Source organism: Vombatus ursinus, unplaced genomic scaffold, assembly GCF_900497805.2.
Source record: "Vombatus ursinus unplaced genomic scaffold, bare-nosed wombat genome assembly UNPS02014802.1, whole genome shotgun sequence".
NCBI lineage: Eukaryota > Metazoa > Chordata > Mammalia > Diprotodontia > Vombatidae > Vombatus > Vombatus ursinus.
The window spans coordinates 6417119-6435968 of NW_020954580.1; the positions used below are offsets into that span (position 1 = coordinate 6417119).

Genomic DNA, 18850 nt, shown 5'->3' on the forward strand with positions numbered 1-18850 from the left:
TACTACTACTACTACTACTACTACTACTACTACTACTACTACTACTACCACTACTACTACTACTACTACTACAGTAGCTTTTAGTGGGCAGCTACGTAGTAGGCAATGGATAGAGCTCTGGGTTTGGAATCAGGAAGACTCATCTTCCTGAGTTCAAATCCGGCCTCAGACATTTACTAGCTGTGTGATCCCGGGCAAGTCACTTAACCTTGTTTGCCTCAGTTTCCTCATCTATAAAATGAGTTGGAGAAGGAAATGGCAAACCACCCCAGTATCTTTGCCAAGAAAACCCCAAATGGGGTCATGAAGAGTCTGAAATAACACACCAATACCAGCTTTTTTTGAGCCCCCTCCTCCCACCCCAAATTATGAGAGTCATTAATGCCTGGAAAAAACCCAGTGTCCTACTGGGTCCCAGAGTCCCAAAATCTTACTTCTGGACCTTACAGATCATCTAATCTGAACTTTTCCCTAAATAGCCCAGTTCCTCTGAAAGCTCCAGGGTGATAAGGTGAAATAAGGTAGCTGGAAATGACTAGGTGGAGTGGAAACTGTGGGTTAGCCAGAGATGAAGATGACTTGTAGAGTGGGGAGACAGGGAATGCATGGTGAGGGACAGATATCAAGGTTGGAATTATAGGATTTTCTTGGAAATGCCATTTATTTTCTGATTTTTGTGCAAGGCTCAAGGAGGCTGTACCTCACGTATCTCCATCTGGACCAGGGCTTCTTAACCATTTTGTAGATGTCATGGACCTCTATGGCAGTTTGGGGAAGCCTGTGGAGCCCTTCTCAGAATAATGTTTCTAAGTGCATAAAATAACATAGGATTACAATGGAAAACAATCATATTGCAATACAATTAACAAAATATTAAAAAACAAAAAAAGTTCATGAACCCTTGGTTAAGAACTTGCCACAGAATTTTCTTTGATTCGAAGGAGGGTCACTAAGAGGCAGACACAGGAGGCTCTGGGGGATAAATGATAATAATAGTAATAATGATGATAATTATTATTATTATAGCAGCTAGCACTTTACAAGTGCTATAACACTTTGCAAGTATTATTTTATCCTCACAACAACCCTGGGAAGTAGGTGCTATTATTATCCCCATTTTACAAATTAGAAAACTGAGGCAGACATAAATTAAGTCACTTGCCTAGGGTCATGCAGCTAGTGTCTAAGGTTGGATTTGAACTCAAGTCTTCCTTACTCCAGGCAGCTAGGTAGCACAGTGGATAGAGTGCTGGATCTGGAGTCAGGAAGACTCATCTTCCTGAGTTAAAATTTGGCCTCAGACACTTACTAGCTGTGTGACCCTGGGCAAGTCACTTAACCCTGTTTGCCTCAGTTTCTTCATTTGTAAAATGAGTTGGAGAAGGAAATGGCAAACCACTCCAGTATCTTTGCCAAGAAAACCCCAAATGGGGTCATGAAGAATTGAACAGGACTGAAAAAAACGAGTGAACAACAACAACTTCTTTATTCTAGGCCCAGTACTGTACTGTGCTACTCAGGTATTTGGGCAGACAGCTTGATATCTCAGAAAGAACGTTGGTTCTAGAGTCAGAAGACCTGAATTCAAATCTGCCTCTAAACAATAGTTACAACAATCCTGTGCTAAGTAGTATGGCACAGTGCCTGGCGCATAGTAGGTGCTTAACAAATCCTTACTGTGTTGAATTGAATTATAGATTTTTCTATTATGCCATAGCTATGAAACATCTGGTTGGAGACCAGATGGTGGGGGGGATGGAGGATGAAAACTGAGGCTGAGTTTGACAGGGGAAATGGAAGGTCATCCAAAGAATTCGGATTCTAACTTCTCAAATCCTGACTCCTACCACAGGATCCAGAGCAGGGGCTTTTTTGGTGCTCCTGGCTCCCTTTGGCAGCAGTCCTGTGAAGCCCATGGACCCCTTCTCAGAATCATGGTTGTTGCCTAACTTCCATAATTGAAGGAAATGCTGCATTTCAGTTAGAGGATTAATGAGAAGAGCGAGCTATTTTTTTTCTCCATTCAAGTTCATGGGCCGCAGGTTAAGAACCCCTGCCTGACCTCTATCAACAGATAGATAAAGCACTTGTTAACTGTTTACTATGTCCTAAGCGCCAGGTTTGAGGGAAGACAGTACATAGAGGGAAACTGGAAGAGGAGTTGGGGGAGAAGGGGGAAGAAGTCCAGAGAGTGAGTTGAACCAGAAATGAGTTAAGCATGACTGGGACCCCTCCAGAAGGGATGGTTCCAGTGTAGGGATCTACCGGTGGGTCAGAAGGTATCTTCGGGGTGAGAGAGTTGCTGCTGGTGGTGGTGAAGTCCGGAGAGTGAGTCTAGCTAGGAATATTCCCTGTGTGTATCCTACCCACTCTGAAAGACTGCCACTCCCCCTACCCCAGGACGTGACTCTCAGTATGCTCTGAGACCTACCGTTAAAGCTTAATACTACAATAATGATAGTTCCTTACTTCGCTATAGAACTTCTGACCTTTCACACGTACTGCATCATTGCATCTTTGCAAACAGCCCTGTGAAGGAGGCAAGGCTTATTATGCCCATTTTATAGATGAGAAAACTTGGATCTAGAGAAATTAACCCACCTGCTTCAAAGTAGTGGCAGAGGTGGAACCAGAACCCAGGTCTCTCACCTCCTGGTCAAGGGCACTGTTACCATAATACGCTGCCTTCACCAGGGGGCAATTGAGGGCTGGGGAGAGGAGCCATAAGCCATAAACATTGGACCATTACCCCCCTTTTCCCCTCCCTGTGGCCCCCCGATACTCTTCCTGTAACCAGTGTTTTGAGAGAGCAAGTCTTGGACATGGTTAGGGATGGTTGTTTGTAAAGCACTTAGCACAGCTCCTGGCGCTTAGTAGGTGGTTAATGAAAACTGTTCCTTCCCTTCCCTTGTTCTGTCAGAGTCTCACTGTATGGAGAGTAGGTGGGGGGGTGGGAGTGGAAAAAGCATCCCTTGGATTTGAAGTTGGGGAGATCCCTGGCTCTGTCTCTTTCTGGCTGCATGACCTTCGGCAAATGGTAATAATGCTTGACGTCATGAGGTTGTTTTGGGAAAAGTGATTTGAAAACCTTGAAATTCTATAGAAACGTGCAAGCTTATTTCCCCCAAATCCCCACGAAGCCTCCCCTCCCTATTTCTGCCGATCTTGAATACTTCCTGGCAGCTCTTTGCTAGGTCCCTTCCCTCAGATGTCTAGGGCTCTGAGGCCTGGTCTCTATAGGCATACTGATTCTTTTTTAGTCCCTTTTTATTAGGCCAACCTGTCCGCAAATGTAAGCCTTGTGCTGTAGGGGAGCAGCGGCAGCAGTGGTCTGAGATGAATAACATTGCCTCCCCCCCCCTCCCCCCCGTAGGGGACCAAGTTGGGCGTGTGCATCGGCCTTGGCCTGAGCTAGGTCTGGGCTGTGCATGGGTTAAAGGAGGTGGAGAACTGGGAGGCTGGCTGGCTGGCGTGGAGGAGGAGGCGGTGCAGAGTGGGAAGGGAGACCAAGCGGACGGGTCTCTCTTCTCAGTTGCTCTCAGCTGTGGACCTGGGATCAACTCTGCTCTTTGCCCCCCCCACTCGGCTTCCCCCACAAGACTCCCTCACTCCCTCACTCACCCTCCTCTCATCCTTGGAACTCAGCTTGTCACTAATTCCAGCTGCTGCTGCTGCTGCTGTCCACTCCCCATCTTATCCAGCTCCCCTTCTTCCTGCTGCCCCCTGGAAAACTCCAACCCCAGAGACCCACCCACACCTAGTGGCTCCTCTGCCTGGAAAGGTGAGTGGGCAGGGGGTACAGCTGCCAGAAAGGCAGGAGGGGAGATAGTAGGGCTGATGAGGAAGCTGGGGGTGGTGGCATCAAGGTTAGCCTGGGGAAATAAATGGCTAGGGAAGGTGGGACTGGTCTCTCAGGTCCCAGGTCACCAGGGTGGACAAGTCCATCCAGAGATCAACCTGCTTATTCCCTAGACTCTGGGTGGGACTACCACCTCCACAATATGGAATCTGGATATCTAGGGTCAAGTCTGAGTTCTGTGTGTGTGTGTGTGTGTGTGTGTGTGTGTGTGTGTGTGTGTGTGTGTGTGTGTGTATGCACCAGGGGATGGAGTGGGTGAAGGTGGGTGATGTCTCTGCTCTGAGAGTTGAGGGGAGTTTTGCTGGTAGGGGAAGTTAGTGGTGTCTATGGCTGCTGGGATCCAGCCCAGAAGGAAGAGGGGGGCTTGTGTCATCAGATGCACAGAGGAAAAGATGGGACACCCCCTCCTCTCTACTTGCTTGTTCCACACGGGCCCCAGGGCATGTTTGTGGGGAGAGGAATGCCGGAGGTGCAGTGAATGTCTGCCCCCGACTTATTCTTCCACTCCCACCTCTAGGTTCGTTCCTCCCTTGAACCCTGACTCCTACCCCCGAATCTGGTGTTCCCTCTATTCATCTGACCCACTCTGGGAGAAGTGAGTCTTCCCTATGCTGGGGAAAGGGGAGGAAGAAATTACAGAGAAGGGAAGACAGGAAAGGGTTAAACATAAGCTTCACCTGCCTTTTGCCCAGCTTAGATGCCTGGTTCCCTGGTCCCTTGCCAAAGGGCATGGGCTGGCATGGGGGTGTCCGGCTACCTTCTCTTTCTCCTCCCCTGCCCCCTTCTTTTCCCCTCTGGGCAGAAATGGCTAATCCGAGTGGTTAATGAGCAGCTGCCTTCCAACCCCCTCTCTGCCCTTGCTCTCCCCACCCTCTCCCCTTCATCTCCTCTTCTGACCCTCCAGTGCTCTAGCTCTTACTCACTCCTCACATATTTTTTTTTTTGGCCAAGGAGGCCAGGAGAGAGTTAACCTCAGGCTGGGTGTTCTCACCCCCCCCCCCAACTTGTGTCTCCCCCACCCCCCCATCCAGGGAACAGGGCCAGAGCTGCCCCAGCCCAGATGTTTTTAGGCTAGGTCGATGTTCCTAGAAGAGGAAATTGGGGGGGGGGGTTAGGGGGATGACTGGGAGGAACCCACTAGGTTCCCCCTATAATACACTGGTGTTGAGATTAGAGATAAAGGCTCAGGGATGGGAGGTAAAAGGCAGTGGGGTGGGGTGAAGGGTAGGGGGTTAGAATAAAAGGAAGGAGGCAGGAAGAGTACGTGGTGAGAATCCAAAACCTGGAAAGGAAGGGCAGACAGCTGTTGGGATGAGACTCAAAGCTTACAGATGGCTAGGCAGAGAGTCTGGGAACCAGGATTCCTGGGTCCTTTGGCTTTTTTTTCTCTATCATCTGGGGAATGGAGCTTTCCTTCTCTTTTTCCACCATCTGTGTCAAAGAAACAGGGACTTGGGAGGGTGTGGTGGTAGTGATCATGTTAAAGATGTATCTGACTGAGGTAGGGGAGGATGTTCTCTGGTCAGAGAAAAGGGGTGGGGGATAACCCCTGGGGCTTCTTCCTTGTCATTTCTTTGGGTCCCTTTCCATATACAAGAAAACTTCTGAATATCCTAGGACATGGGAGCATGGAGGGCTTTGGGCTCAATCTTGGTCGTGGGGTTGATTCCCCCCATCCTCCCCTCCACGACTGGCCCCATCACAATAATAGCTCCATTTGCTTCCCCACCCCTTCCCCTCATTTCTCCATCTGAGAATGTAAGATCCTTGCTCATAAGGATTGTCTGATTCTTTTCTATACTGGCACACCTGGTACCTAACAGTTGGCACACGGTGGGTGTTTAACAAAGCCTTATGGGTGAGTTGATCACCTGAAGATTTTAAAACACCTTATGGACAGGATCCCACCCTTTCTTCATCCACGCTGACCCCATTCCCAGGGGAAGAGTAAAGGCCAAAGAGTGCTGGAATGGAGAGGGTGAGAGGCAGAGTTCTGAGACTAGGATGATAGGATGATAGATTTATAGATGCAAGAGGGGTCTTCTGGTCCCCCCCTATCATTTTACAAATGAGGAGATTGAAGCCCAGAGAGTCAATGAGGTCTCTAAGAGCTGGAAGCTTGACTGGGTTCCTGCTTCATTTCTGATCTTTGGACCCCGGGTTCTGATGCTCCGTTTGCTCTGCCAACTGTGAATTGTGGACAGAGATGCAGAAAAAAAATTGGGGTGAGCAAAGGGGGCAAGGAATTTCAGCCTATTTTGTTTGAGTTAGAAGCCCCTATCTCCCACGCCCCCAAGGTAGAGAGAAGACAAAAACTTTTTAAGAGTCTGAGAGTTATAGGGGTTATGATACTGTGGCGGGATCTGCACCTTCTCCTGGTTCTTTAAATATCTGTCCCTCACAATCTTATTTCCTACTTTCTTAATTTCCTGCTTCAGAAACTCTTCATGCCTGTATGTTTTCTTGTGACCCACTTTTCCCTAATTCAGTGTTTCTCGTTAGTGGGGGAGAATTTGTTTAGAAAATATAAATTGGAAGTTTTAATTTGGTTGCTAAAGGGGTGTGTTAATTGTGTGTGTATTCAAGGAGGAGGTTCATATTTTGCGACCATCTTTAATTCCGTGATGGTTGTAACTCAGATGATGTTTACCAGCGGTTATGATCGTCACTGAGTATAGAACAAGAAAAGGGTGAAGGGCAGCACAAGAATGATAGTCTGGATAGAGAGAACTGTCTTACCATGAGGGGTATAAGGAACAGAGATAGGAGAGTCAAATGGATTCTGGCCAGAGCCATAAGTAGCAATTTTGGCACCTGGGTCAAACAGCCCTACTCATGCCTTCAAATCAACTTGCAGTGGGAGAAACCCCAGAACACCAGCTCAGTTGCGTGCAGACTTCAGAATATGTTGGGCAGGCTTCTATTAAAGGAAAGATCAAGGCTTGATGGGTGGGGTGAAGGGTGGAGACAGGGGCTGGGTTCTGAGCTCAGTTATTTCTACCTGCTGACAGAGTATTCATGCTGGACTACTCTCTGAATTTCAGTCCCCTCACCCTTGATGGGGATCTGACTGTAGCAGCTCTTTCACAGGGGATGATATTGAGAAGTGAAGAAGTGATCTTTTGGCCATAGTTTTCTTGTTGAAAATAATATGGTTGGATTTGATAACCTCTAAGATCCCTTCCAGTTTGAAACTCTGTGATTCCCATATTTGGCATCTGTTTCTCAGGAAATGAGACAGAGAAATGAAAAAAAAAAACACCACTTCTCTGAGCCTCAGTTTACTTGTCTATGAAATGAGGGGGTTGTACAAAATGGTCTCCAATGTTCCTTACAGTTCCAACCTTCTCTCTCTCTCTCTAGTGGAGAACAGAATTTTTCTGCCCGTGGTAGACAGATTACGGTCCTTAGATTGGATGCCATGTGGGTAAGATCATAAGATCATAAATTTGGAGCTGGGCAGGGCCTTAGAGACCTTCTAGTCTGTCCTAAACCAACAGATAAGGAAACTGAGGTAATTTGGGGAAGGCAGCCTATATATAAACAATAGTCTCATTAATCTCATGGTAGTTTGAACTGGTGCCCATACCTGATTGAAATGTGCAAGTTTGGGGGGAGGGTGGGTATTATTGCAGGGCAAGACCCCTGTCTAAGTCCACATCGAACCTTTGGGTTCAGACCTGCCTTCTCAACCTGGGCCTTCCCTTGTCTATCCTGGGGAAGTGGTCATAGAGGCTCAGCCCGGATATTAGCTATTGAATACAGGAGATGAGATTGAGGGGGAGGGGCAAGGCAGGAAGATCTTGGGGGTCCAGCAGTTAATCTATCATGCTGCCCCTAGAGTCAGTTTTTCTCTTGAATTTTGAGGGGACGCTGTCAGTATGGTTGTGATGGTCACAAGGCAGCGAGGAGATAGAAGTGACTAGTGTTCTGGACCTGGAGTTAGGAAGACCTGAGTTCAGATCCTGCCTCTGAAACTAGCTTGTGTGACCCTAAGAAAGTCAGTTAGCCTGTCTTAGCCTCAGTTTCTTCATCTGTGAAGTAAAGATAATAATTTCACTTGCCTCACGCAGTTGTTGTGACATGATGGATATAAAGCACTCAATTAAAAGTTAGCCCTATTATGACGATGATCTTGGTGGAAGAGGCCCTTGGAGGTAAGTCCTTTTCTATCTGATTCCGGCTTGCTCCAGGGCAGTGGAGAGGGTCTTTCTTTCTCAGGGATTCTGCCACTTCTCCCCACCCTCGATTGCTTCCCAAACTCTACCGCTCTCCAGCGACTTCTCTGCTGGTCCTCCCTGGCCCCTCCCAAATGGGTGATTATTATAAGCCCAGCACTGAAAGGTCAGTGACTCATATGACGGGTCTTCCTGGGTGGGTCTCTGGCATTCTTTGGGACCCTGTGCTCCACCCTCAATTCCCTTCTTGGGGGCCAGCCTTCCCACCCGTCAGGCCTCCCAGCCTCTTTTTGTCTGATGGCGCATCTTGGTCCTTTATCACGTCCCCTCGTTCCTCCCTTTCATCTGAGGGATGGAGTGGTGAGGCCAGGGATCATCCCAGCTGTCCTTCCATGAAGGGCAGGTGGAGGAATCACTTGTTCTCTGAGATCTGTAGTGAAGGGCTTAAAGATCTTCTAGGGGAAAGTTTCCTTGACATTGAGCCTTAATCCCTTTCACTGCTCCCAAAGCCGTCCCCCCCAGATCTTGAGAACATTCTCTGTTCCTTTGAAGTGGCTAAGATCTTGATGGAAGGGACCCTGGTAACACCTTGTTTTTTCTGCCTTCTGCCTGCTTACGAAAGGTCTCTCCCAGGTTCTGAAGGGGGCTAGGCAAGGTAGGAACTGTTCCTTCTTCCATTAGAAATGTAATAAAGAGATGGGGGCAGGAGAGAGAGACAGAGAGAGACACAGAGATACACAGAGAATCAGACAGAGGCAGAGAGAGACACAAAGAGAGACACAGACAGACAGACACACACACACACACAGAAAAAGACAGAGAGAGACACTCAGAGACAGAGACAGGAAGACAGAAAGGAATTTTTAGAAGTAGAATGAACAGTTCAGGTCAAACACATGAGGGAACCGGACCATGGAGATGACCCAGTGTGGTTGGAGAGAGGATAGAACCTCTGTGATATTCAGGCTGCTCAGCTTGTGGGCATGGCTTGATTAGTTGGTGAAGCAAGTCTCTCTTTCCTCCGCCTGGAGTATCTGAAGTAGAGGGGGCAAGCTGTATCCCTCCTCTGATCCTAGCTGAGAGCTGCAATGGAGATTTCTCAGGTGTTGAGGTGTGCTGGGGAGAGACTTCCAGCGAGGAAAAACAGCTCAGTAAGAGTCAGTAAAGCTGGGTGCCTGGGCATGGAAAGCAGCTGACTCCCCTTTTCTGCTCTGCCTCTTTTCTTGACCCCAGCAGTCCAGATCCTGCCTTTGTGAGCAGCCTGACTGACTCTCCCTCCTGTTTTCCCCCAAGCCATTATTTGCTCTGAGGCTTGGGCACAGGGAGTTGGAATCAGGGTGGCTGGGTTGCCAACCTTGTGGGCCATGCCCCACCTTCTTCGGACCCCTCCCCCATCCAATATGCACAGTCACGTTTTCTCCTCTCCTTGCTCCACCACCCAAGTGGCTTCAAGTTCACCCAAGGGAGCTAGGTAGTCATGTCTGTCTCTGACTCAGGGCACCCCTGACTGTCCCTTCCCACCTGCCCTATGGTTTTTCCAGGTTTTTTTTCCCCTCAGCTCCTTACATCAGCTTCCCCCAGGAATCTCAGCTTCCCTGTCTTTTCCTCTTTGCTTTGATATTCATAAGTCATAGATTTCGAGGTTGGAAGGGATCGAGAAGTCATCTGATCCTACCCCTTTGTTTTACAAATAAAACTGAGGAGCTGCCCCCTCCCCAGGTTAAATGACTTGCCTAAGGTCATACAACCTGGTAATGGCAGGGCCAACATTTGAGTGGAAGGGGTCCTTTGATTTCAAATTCATCACTGTTTCCGATTTACCAGGCTTCCTTCTAGTCTTTGAGCCTGAAACTACGTGTGGGTGTTGTGGGGTGGTGTGTGGGAGATGTGGGAGGGTGAGTTCAGCTGGTGTATCGTCTAGCAAGGCTGGGCATGGGCTATTCAGGAGCCCAAGTTAGGCCTTGGCACTGTGTCCTCTGAGGGCCATACTGGGACTGTGTAAACATGCCTTTTTAGGGCTTAGAGCTGGAAGATTGGGAGCAGGGACAGCAGTGGGGGATGGGGGTGTGTGGAGAGAACAGCTTATCCCTAAGGGGTCTTGTTGAAAAAGTGGAGGAGGGGAGGTGAAGCCAGGGCAATAAAGAGGTTCCAGAATGCTTTCTGTACCACCCTCACAGGGGTCTGCACTGTCCAATATGGGGGTCTGGCTTTAGTCTTTCTTGGCAAAACCTTCCTCAACCACTCCAGCCTAAGGTGACCTCTGCTCTCTCCAAACTCCTGAAATCTCCAGTAGGCCATTTAACACTGACCTACAGCTCTGTACTTTGTTGGCTTACCTTATTCTAGTCTTCTTCATTAAATTAGAAACTCCTTGAGGGCAGAGATCAGGGTCTTTGAATTTCGTCTTTCTCCACTGTAACCTCACAGTGCTAAATACTTTTTGACTGAGGGATGAGATGATGAAGGATAAAGGCAGTTCCTCAGGATGTATTTGGTAAATGGAAGAGTAAGGATTTTGGCATCCTGGTCTCTTCCCAGCACCTGATCGTTTTCAATCCCTTCTTCTCTCAGGCCTCAGTTTCCCATTTCTAAGCGGACAAGTCCTCTCTGAAAAAGCAGAACAGGTGACTGAGGGAGGGTGGGGATAGAAAGAGAATTTGATTAGGAGTTAGAACACCTGTATGTGAGTCCTGGCTCTAGCACTTACTATGACCTTGGGCAAGCGACTTCTCCCCTCTAAATCTCAGTTTCTTCCTTTGTAAAAATGCACTAAGTTTGCTTTCTAAGGTGTCTTCTACTCCCAGACATTGCTATTGTTTTCCCTAGTAAGTATCTCATCATAGATGATTCCTCCATAGCTACGGCTACTTAGTCTCTCTGTCCCAGAGGTGAGGTAGGGACAGGGGGAAGGGATGAAATGACCTTCAGAAGCCGTCTCCAGCCCGGAGAGTCTATTAGCATTTGTGTTTATAAAATGGTCTGAGAAAGTTGCCGTGCATTGTAGACAAGAAACACTATTATAAATCAACTAAACTCTTCCTTCTTGGATTATATCTCACCCCCAAGCAAGAATTATGGAATATGAGAACCCCAGGGTTGGCAAGGGTCTTTCAGAGTCTGTGTCATTCAGGATCCTGCTTCTAGGCAAGTTAGCTTCTTGTCCAGTCTGTAAAGATGGAGAATCCCCAACAAACGAGCACAGTACCCCCAATTTCTATCTCTGAGATTCTTCTCTCTTGTTGTTTAAGCTGCATCCTTTTTTTGCTGTCACTTCAGCAAAGAAAGCAGGGTGGTGGAGTGAGTGGATAGAGTGCTGGACCTGGAATCAGGACGACCTAGAATCAAATCCTGCCTCAGATGCTTACTGGTGGTATGACCCTAGACAAGTCACTTAACCTCTGTTTGCCTCAGTTTTTTAATCTCTAAAATGGGGATAATACCTTTGAGGGTTATTGTGGGAATGAAATGGTATAGCATAGTTAAAGTGCTCTGTGAGTGTAAGCTTGGGACAATTAGGTAGCTTTGGGAACAGGATAGGCTCTGGGTAATAGTGCCAGCAGCCAGAAATAATTTATTATCTCACCTGTGACTCTGTTTCCTCAGCACCCATTCCTACTTCTGAATGACTTCACCTTTTGGCCATCTTCCATTCAGAGGGGTGCACATACCTGACCTGAACCTCCAGAGATCCCTCAGTGGAATCAGCCAGTCGACCAACAAATGATTATTAAGCACTGATCTGTAGATCAGACACTCAACATAGTGGAGAGGTGATCTTCAGGGCCCTGCCAGAGGTTCAACTAAGTAGGCCTCAATTATGTAAAACTATGTCTGTTTTCCAAGCACCAGGACAGTGCCCTGCACTTAGTATCTACCTAATAAATGTCTATTGAACTGAATTGAATTAACTAACCGAGCTCTGTTTGAGAGGTTGACCACTACGGGGTGATTTTTCTTGGCTATGTTGGCTGAGAAAGACCAGGTTTGGAGGGGCTATGATCTGCATCAGTGAAATAACCAACCGCTGATGAAATGACTGATCTTTTCAGGAGTCTGTGCCTAACTCTGTGGTCTAGCAGAAATACCGGTTCTGCTTTCACAGAGTTTACAGTGTAGCTGGGGAAGATGAGACATACAAAGATCAACACAAGACAAAATTTAATTGAGTGCTAAATTAGAGACATTGGGAGGAAAGTAATGTCCCTGTGGGCTGGACAGGTCCATAATGCTTTATGAAGCAGGTGGGATAGGAGCTGAAGGCTTGAAAGGTGGTTAGGATTGGGATAGAGTACAAGCCTGAGAGGCACTTATCAGTCAAGGGGGAAGGCAACGCTTGTTTAAATTAAAATTAAAAATAAATTAAATATAAAATTAAATTTAAATTAAAAATAAAATAAATAAAAGACATTTAAAAATGCTAAATGCCAGGGCTAGAAAAGTAAGACAGTTTCTGCTCTTAAGGAGTTCATATTCAGACAATACATATGTAAGGTATACACCTAAATAGGCTCACGATGAATCGTGCATGACTGAACAACAACAACAAAATGTGATTTTTGAGCAGTGTGTGGCCTTTGTTTTCCCTAGGCCTCAGTTTATCCATCTGTAAAATGGGGATTCTGTGACATCCCTTTGGTGGAGTGCACTTTGCAAGATGATGGGGGCTAACTGAACTGCCCTACTTAGCCACAGAAGCTTTTGATTCAAATCTGAGAACGTTGTTTTCCATGTTAGTTTATATGGAATTTACATGTTCTTTTGATGTCAGAGTGAACAAAAGTCCCTAGGGGCTTGCTCTTTTCCCTGATTGTAATTGGTTCAGCTTGAGGGGAAAAAAAACCCATAGTAACAACCTAAACTCTGGGTCAAGCCTGTTCTTACCCTGGGATCTTCAATTTAAGTTGGGAAGGTCTGGCTGGAGAAGAAAAAAACTTCATTCTCAACCCAGCTGCTGAGGAGTTTTCTTCCCTCCCTCCCCATCCCTAGGGGTCCTGGCTTCCTTCACTTAACCACAAGAGACTCCCCTGCTCCTCACCAGTGCCTAGGTAATGAGAAGATCGCTAGATGGATTGTAAATGGACAGATCGAGGTTCTAGTCTGCACTCAATCAGCTAGTATTTATTAAGTGCCTACTATGTGCCAGGCACTGTGTGAAACAACAGTCACCTCGCAAGCAATTTCATCTCACCTTCCTCATGTGAGCCGGGTAACAATTCCCACATTAAGGAAGATGGGGGACTAGAGGAGCTCCCTTGCAGCTACAATATTCTTTGTGCTGTGCTCCTGGGATTGTAGCTTGAGAGCCAGAAGATCAATTCTCTTATTTTACAGATGGAGAAGCTGAGGCTGAGAGAGGTTAAATTGCCTTGTCCAAGGTCCTACAAGGCATAAGAACAAGAGACAGGATTTGAACACAGGTCCTCTAACTTAGAGGGAGGCTAGGTAATGTCATAGTGGATAGAACACTGGGCTGGGAACCAGGAAAAACATCATCCTGAGTTCAAATTTGGCCTCAGGCACTTACCAGCTATGTAACCCTGAGCAAGTCACTTAACCCAGGTTGCCTCAGTTTCCTCATCTTAAAATGAGCTGGAAAACCACTCTAGGACCTTTGCCAAGAAAAACCCAAATGGGGTTATGAAGAATTGGACACAACTGAACAACAACCTGTAACAAACATTTTGTGCCCTATCCACCTTATTGTACTGCCTGTTAATGTTCTGTGTTCTATATTCTGTACCTCTTGCCTGTTGTTCCTCCATCAGACCCATCCCTTGAGCCCAGCCAGTGAACTTCACCTTGAGCTGACCTATTCTATCCCCACCCCCTACCCCCCTCTCTCTCCCTTTCCCTCTGGCAGGAAGTTGCACTGATTAGGTTCCTAATCACAGGCAGAGACTCCCAGCAAAAGACAGGCCTCCATGAGCTGAGGAGGGTTGCCAAGGGACCAGAGAAGAGATGGTCAGGGAGAGATGGGTCCTTCCCCATATGGGGTGTGGGTGGTGATGGGGTGTGTGACTCAGTTTAGGGGAAGTAGGTATTGCTGGGTGGGAATATTTAGTGGGTATTCCATTGGCATCCATCCATGGACTTGGGCAGTGCAGATGAGGGGCAAGGAAGGGTGTTGGCTGGTTGTGGTAAGGGATGGGGCCCATGGAACTGGCTTTGGAGAGAACACACGGCAGAGATGGCACCATCATCAGTTTGATGAGATCGGGGCCATCGGTCTTGGCCACCTCCCATCCTGTGATCCAAAGTCATGGGGCACAATGATTCATAGCAGGGTCTGATTTAACACAAGCCTTTGAGCCCCAGAGTCCTGAATTCAAGTCCCCTGCATCGTTTTACAACCTCAGGCAGGTCTTTCTCTCCTAATCTCCCCAGATTCCTCAGGATAAGAAATCTGCCTCCCAGGGGATCCTTAAGGCCGTATTACCCTCTCCCTTTCCTGAGGCCCAAACGAGATAGAAAAGGAAACACAGTCTGAAGACAGCTTTTGGGGTGCACTGCAGTGCTATCTGCTAGAGAAGACACGGCAGACTCCTTTTCTTAGTCAACAAGCATTTATTAAGTTGCTGTGTTCTAGGTACTGTGCTAAGTGCTGGACATACAAAGAATGGCTCACACTGTAATAACTACCAACAGCTATGGGAGAGCCAGTCTTGTTGGGGGGTTGGTGGAGGGGCATCCAGCTTGAAACAGGTAGCTAGGAGGCTTCAACAAATAGGAGGCAGTGTCCTAACAAATAGGAAAGAGGCAGTATTTGGTGTTGTAGAGACCTGGGTCTGAATCTGAGCTTGGACACATACTGGCAGTGTGACCCTGGGCTGCTGACTTCATCTGTTCCCCTTCCCTGTAAGATGGGGATAATGACACATGTTGTCCTTCCAGCCTTGTATAGCTGTTTTGAATAAAATGCTTTGAATTAAACTTTAAATTGCTATATAAATATGATTTGTTGTTCCGCAGACATTTACTAACCATCTGCTAGGTTTGAAGTACTTTGGGAAGTCATAAAATCATAGATTTCGGTCTGGAAGGGGCCTATTAAGTCTGACCTTATTAGGTGAGGAAACTGAGGCAAACAGAGGTTAAGTGACTTGTCCAGGGTCACATAAGCTTCTGAGGCTGGATTTGCACTCAGGTCTTCCTGGCTTCAAATCTGTTATCTCCTAAGGGCTGAAGGAAAGAAAGTCCCTATTCTCAAGGAATGTACAGTACCGGATTCTTGACCTTTTTGTGTGTGTCATGAACTGGCCCTTTGGCAGTCTGGTATAACCTATGGCCCCTTCTCAGAATAACAATTTTAAATAATTGAAGGAAATGGTAAATTTCAGTTAATGGTCAGTGAAAATAAAGATGTAATGTTTTTCCCATTCAAGTTTATGGACTCTTTGAAATCTATTTGTAGAGGCCTTGAGGACCCAAGGATCCTAAGTTAAAAACAGCTGGAATGGTTGAATTTCTCCAGGGCAGGGACTGTCTTTTGTTTTTCTTTATATTCCTAGTACTTAGCACAGTGCCTGGCACACTGTGGGTGCTTCATAAATATTTATTGACTGACAATACTTAGAAACTAGGGTGGGATGATAACAATAGCTTGAAGATTTGCATAGCACTTTCCTAGTTTACCTCCTTGATCTTCACAACAACCCTTCGAGGTAGTTCCTATTATCATCCCCAATTTTCAGATGAGGAAACTGAGGGTTAGCCAAGTGACTTGCCCGGGTCACTCAAATAGTAATTGACTGAGGTAGGATTTGAATTCAGGAGTCTCTCTATTTGCTGTACCACCTCAATGAGCTCCCTTAGCTAGCCTGAGGAGTCTGTGAGCTTATGGTCATGAAAGCCTTTGCGCTTAGCAGAAGGAGGCTGGTTCAGTGTACCCAAAGGGCAGAGCTCCTTCTGTTTGCTGCAAGTGTAGCTGCCATGCATAGCAGAGAGGTGGAGAAGGAAGAGATAGAGGAGATTTGTTAGGGGTGGACGAACTGCTGTCTTCCTTATTGCTTCTGCTGGTGCAGTTCTGCCTGCCAAGCTGAGCGTGGGAGTGGAGGCAGGACCCCCGCCAAAAGCCGGATTCCAGGGTTGAAGCTGAGGGAGGGCAGGGAGGTGAAGGAGTGGTGGGAAAAAGGGGGAGCTCAAAAGGAAGAGGAGGAGAAGGGAAGGATTGTCTGCAGTTGCCATCTGGGATCCCAAGAATCCCCTCCCTCTCTGGGCCCCTACTCCTCTTTCCTTTCGTGCAAAGCTGTGCAGGCTTTTAGAGCCATTAGATATCAGAGAGTCCAAAGAGGACCACACGAAATGCCCACTTATCTGCTCCCTTCAATAATCCGATTCAGTAAACATTGATTAAGTTCCTACCATGGGTTTAGACACTGCACTGGGTGCCTGGCATACAAAGAAAAAACAATGGCCAAATCAAAGCCTGTCCTCAAAAGGCTTACATTTTACTGAAGGTCTCTCGGAGAAGAGGTTTCTGAGAGCTATCCTGGCAAAGAGATTTCCCCAGATTCCTTTAGCCTGAAAGAGGGTCTTTCATCACCTGCTTTTAGGAGGTTCCTCCTTATGCTAGCCTCAGCTTGGCGACATCGTTAGCATACCTCTATCACTCTTTCTCTTGGTGCGGTATTGGCGGGTCATCTCCAGTCATCCTGATCTATATCTTGCCACTGGACCCAGATGGCTCTGGAGGAGAAAGTGAGGCTGGTGACTTTGCACAGCCCTCCCTCATTTAAATCCAATTCACTTGCAAGTCATGGCATCATCTTCCTGATGTCATGGTCACCTTCGAGAATGAAGGACAAACAACAATAACAACCTGGTGCAGTATTGAGAAGATGAATACATGGATTTTCAGACTATGGAATATGATAGATTAGAGCACCAGCTCTGAAGTCAGGAGGACCTGAGTTCAAATCCAGCCTCAGACCAAACACTTGACACTTACTAGCTGTGACCCTGGGCAAGTCACTTAACCCCAATGCCTTAAAAAAAAAAAAGGATAGATTGCAGAAAGTCCGTGAATTTGGATGAGGGAGAAATAACATCTTTATTTTCACTAACCTGTAACTGAAATATATTATTTTCTTCAAATATGAATTTAAAAAAAATTCTGAAAAGGGGTCCATAGCCTTCAGAGATGGACAAAAGGGATTTAGGACACACAAAAAGGTTAAGAACCATGTTGTAGAAGGCACTAGACATAGCCCTTCTCCACTTAGGACTGTGTGAAAGGTAAGGGTAAGAGGCTCCAACAGGAGGGGAGGCATCACTCCCCAGATCCTGAACCCTGGATGGGGCCGGGAGACTGAAGGAGGCTCTTCGGAGAGAGAAGGGGGGAAAGGAGATCTTTCAAAAGAAGAGACATCTCTGTTGTGGATGGACTGGTGGAGAAGCCTTCCAGTTTGGAAGCAGGCAGATGGACAATTGGGTGACTTTTAGTCCCAACATTGCAAGCAACTCAGAGATCATTCAAAGCAGCAGAGACCAAGAGCTGTCAGGGTGAGACCCTAACTGGAGAAGCTGGAAGGTCAGAATCTTCCTAAGTTCTAATTCTAGTGACTCAGAAGTGGTGGGCTGATGGGATTTTTGACTCCTGAGAGCAAGGAGAGCATGTGATCATTCCCACTTCCCCTCATCTCCACCCCCTACCCTTTTCAAAGAGATGGTGAAGATGGAGAGGAGAGGAAGGGGCTGGGGAAGCCAGTGGCAGACTTTGAGTGATGAGGATATATCTGCACAAAGGGTAAGGGCTGGCTTCCAGGCTGAGCTGTGATATCTCAGGCCAGCAGGAAATGCCCGTAGGTCCAGGTGGTGAGTCATAGAAACTTTGTTGACCCTTCTCTGCCCTCCTTGAGGAGTTAGGGGATAAAATTGGAATAGGGAAGACCTTCATCTGCTCCACACCATTAAAGACTTGGGTTTAGACTCCCCTTACCATCTCCTTGGACACAACCCCATTTCCAATAGTTTCGCACCCCCACCCCAGCACGTGCAGTAGACCTCAATAATGTTCTTCCCTCAAGAAGCGATCAGGACTCAAAAAGCTCAAAATTTCCAGGTATTTTCTTTAGCCCTTAGTTTTCACTTGGGGATACCCCTATTTTTAAATTTGCCTTTTGACTTCCCTCCATCCTTCTTCCCCACTGGTTTCTCCCTTTTCACACATAATCTTGCAGTGAACAGTTCTCTGTTAGGAATAATTTCCTCTGACTATTCACTTTGGCTACTGTTCCCAGGCCCCTTCTCTCCCTCCTCCTCATTTCCTAATCTCCTAAGCCCCATTCCTTGCTTTTCCTAGTCTTTGTCACTCATCTGCCTGTTTAGTCCCTGTCCCTCCCTTCTGAATCTCTCCCCAACCTCTCAGGAATGATAGAAGGACCCTAAGGGGGTCCCCAGGGTGTCCTAATTCACTTGTGCTATGTCTCACAGGATATGAAAAACAGGCATAGGTATTTCAAGGCAGAAGCCCCAAGGTGGAAGTGTTCCAAGTGCAAGTGTTCCTCTGGGTCCCCCCACCTCTCATGTTGTCTGCCCCCCTCATCCAGATTTGAAAGTACAAGCCCACTTCCCCTTCTCACTTCCAGAGGACTGTAGCTCTTAGTGATGCAAGTTAGGAAGGAAAATCACATCCTTGTGAGTGTGTGCGTGGGTGTAGGAAGGCTCAGACATCTGTGACTGACTAGCTGTTTGGGTGGATATGAGTTCAGGGGTGTCTGGGTGCATATGCATGTCTGAGAGCCACCATGGCAGAGTAGAAAGAATACTTATTTGGAGTCACTAGACCTAGGTGCTGAGTCCTGCCTGGCTCCGC

General features: G+C 47.1%; 1 protein-coding gene across 3 annotated transcripts in view; it reads left to right on the plus strand.

The window, feature by feature from the left end:
• Window positions 1-18850, plus strand: part of TNS1 (tensin 1) — a 245771-nt gene that overhangs the window by 52819 nt on the left and 174102 nt on the right. The window contains exon 1 of one of the 3 annotated variants that reach the window (XM_027873738.1): window positions 3500-3781. The exons of the other annotated variants lie outside the window; for them this stretch is intronic. The gene's annotated coding sequence lies outside the window, so the exon portion shown is untranslated. Of the gene's footprint in view, window positions 1-3499; window positions 3782-18850 lie in introns of those variants that run through there. 3 annotated transcript variants of the gene reach the window in all.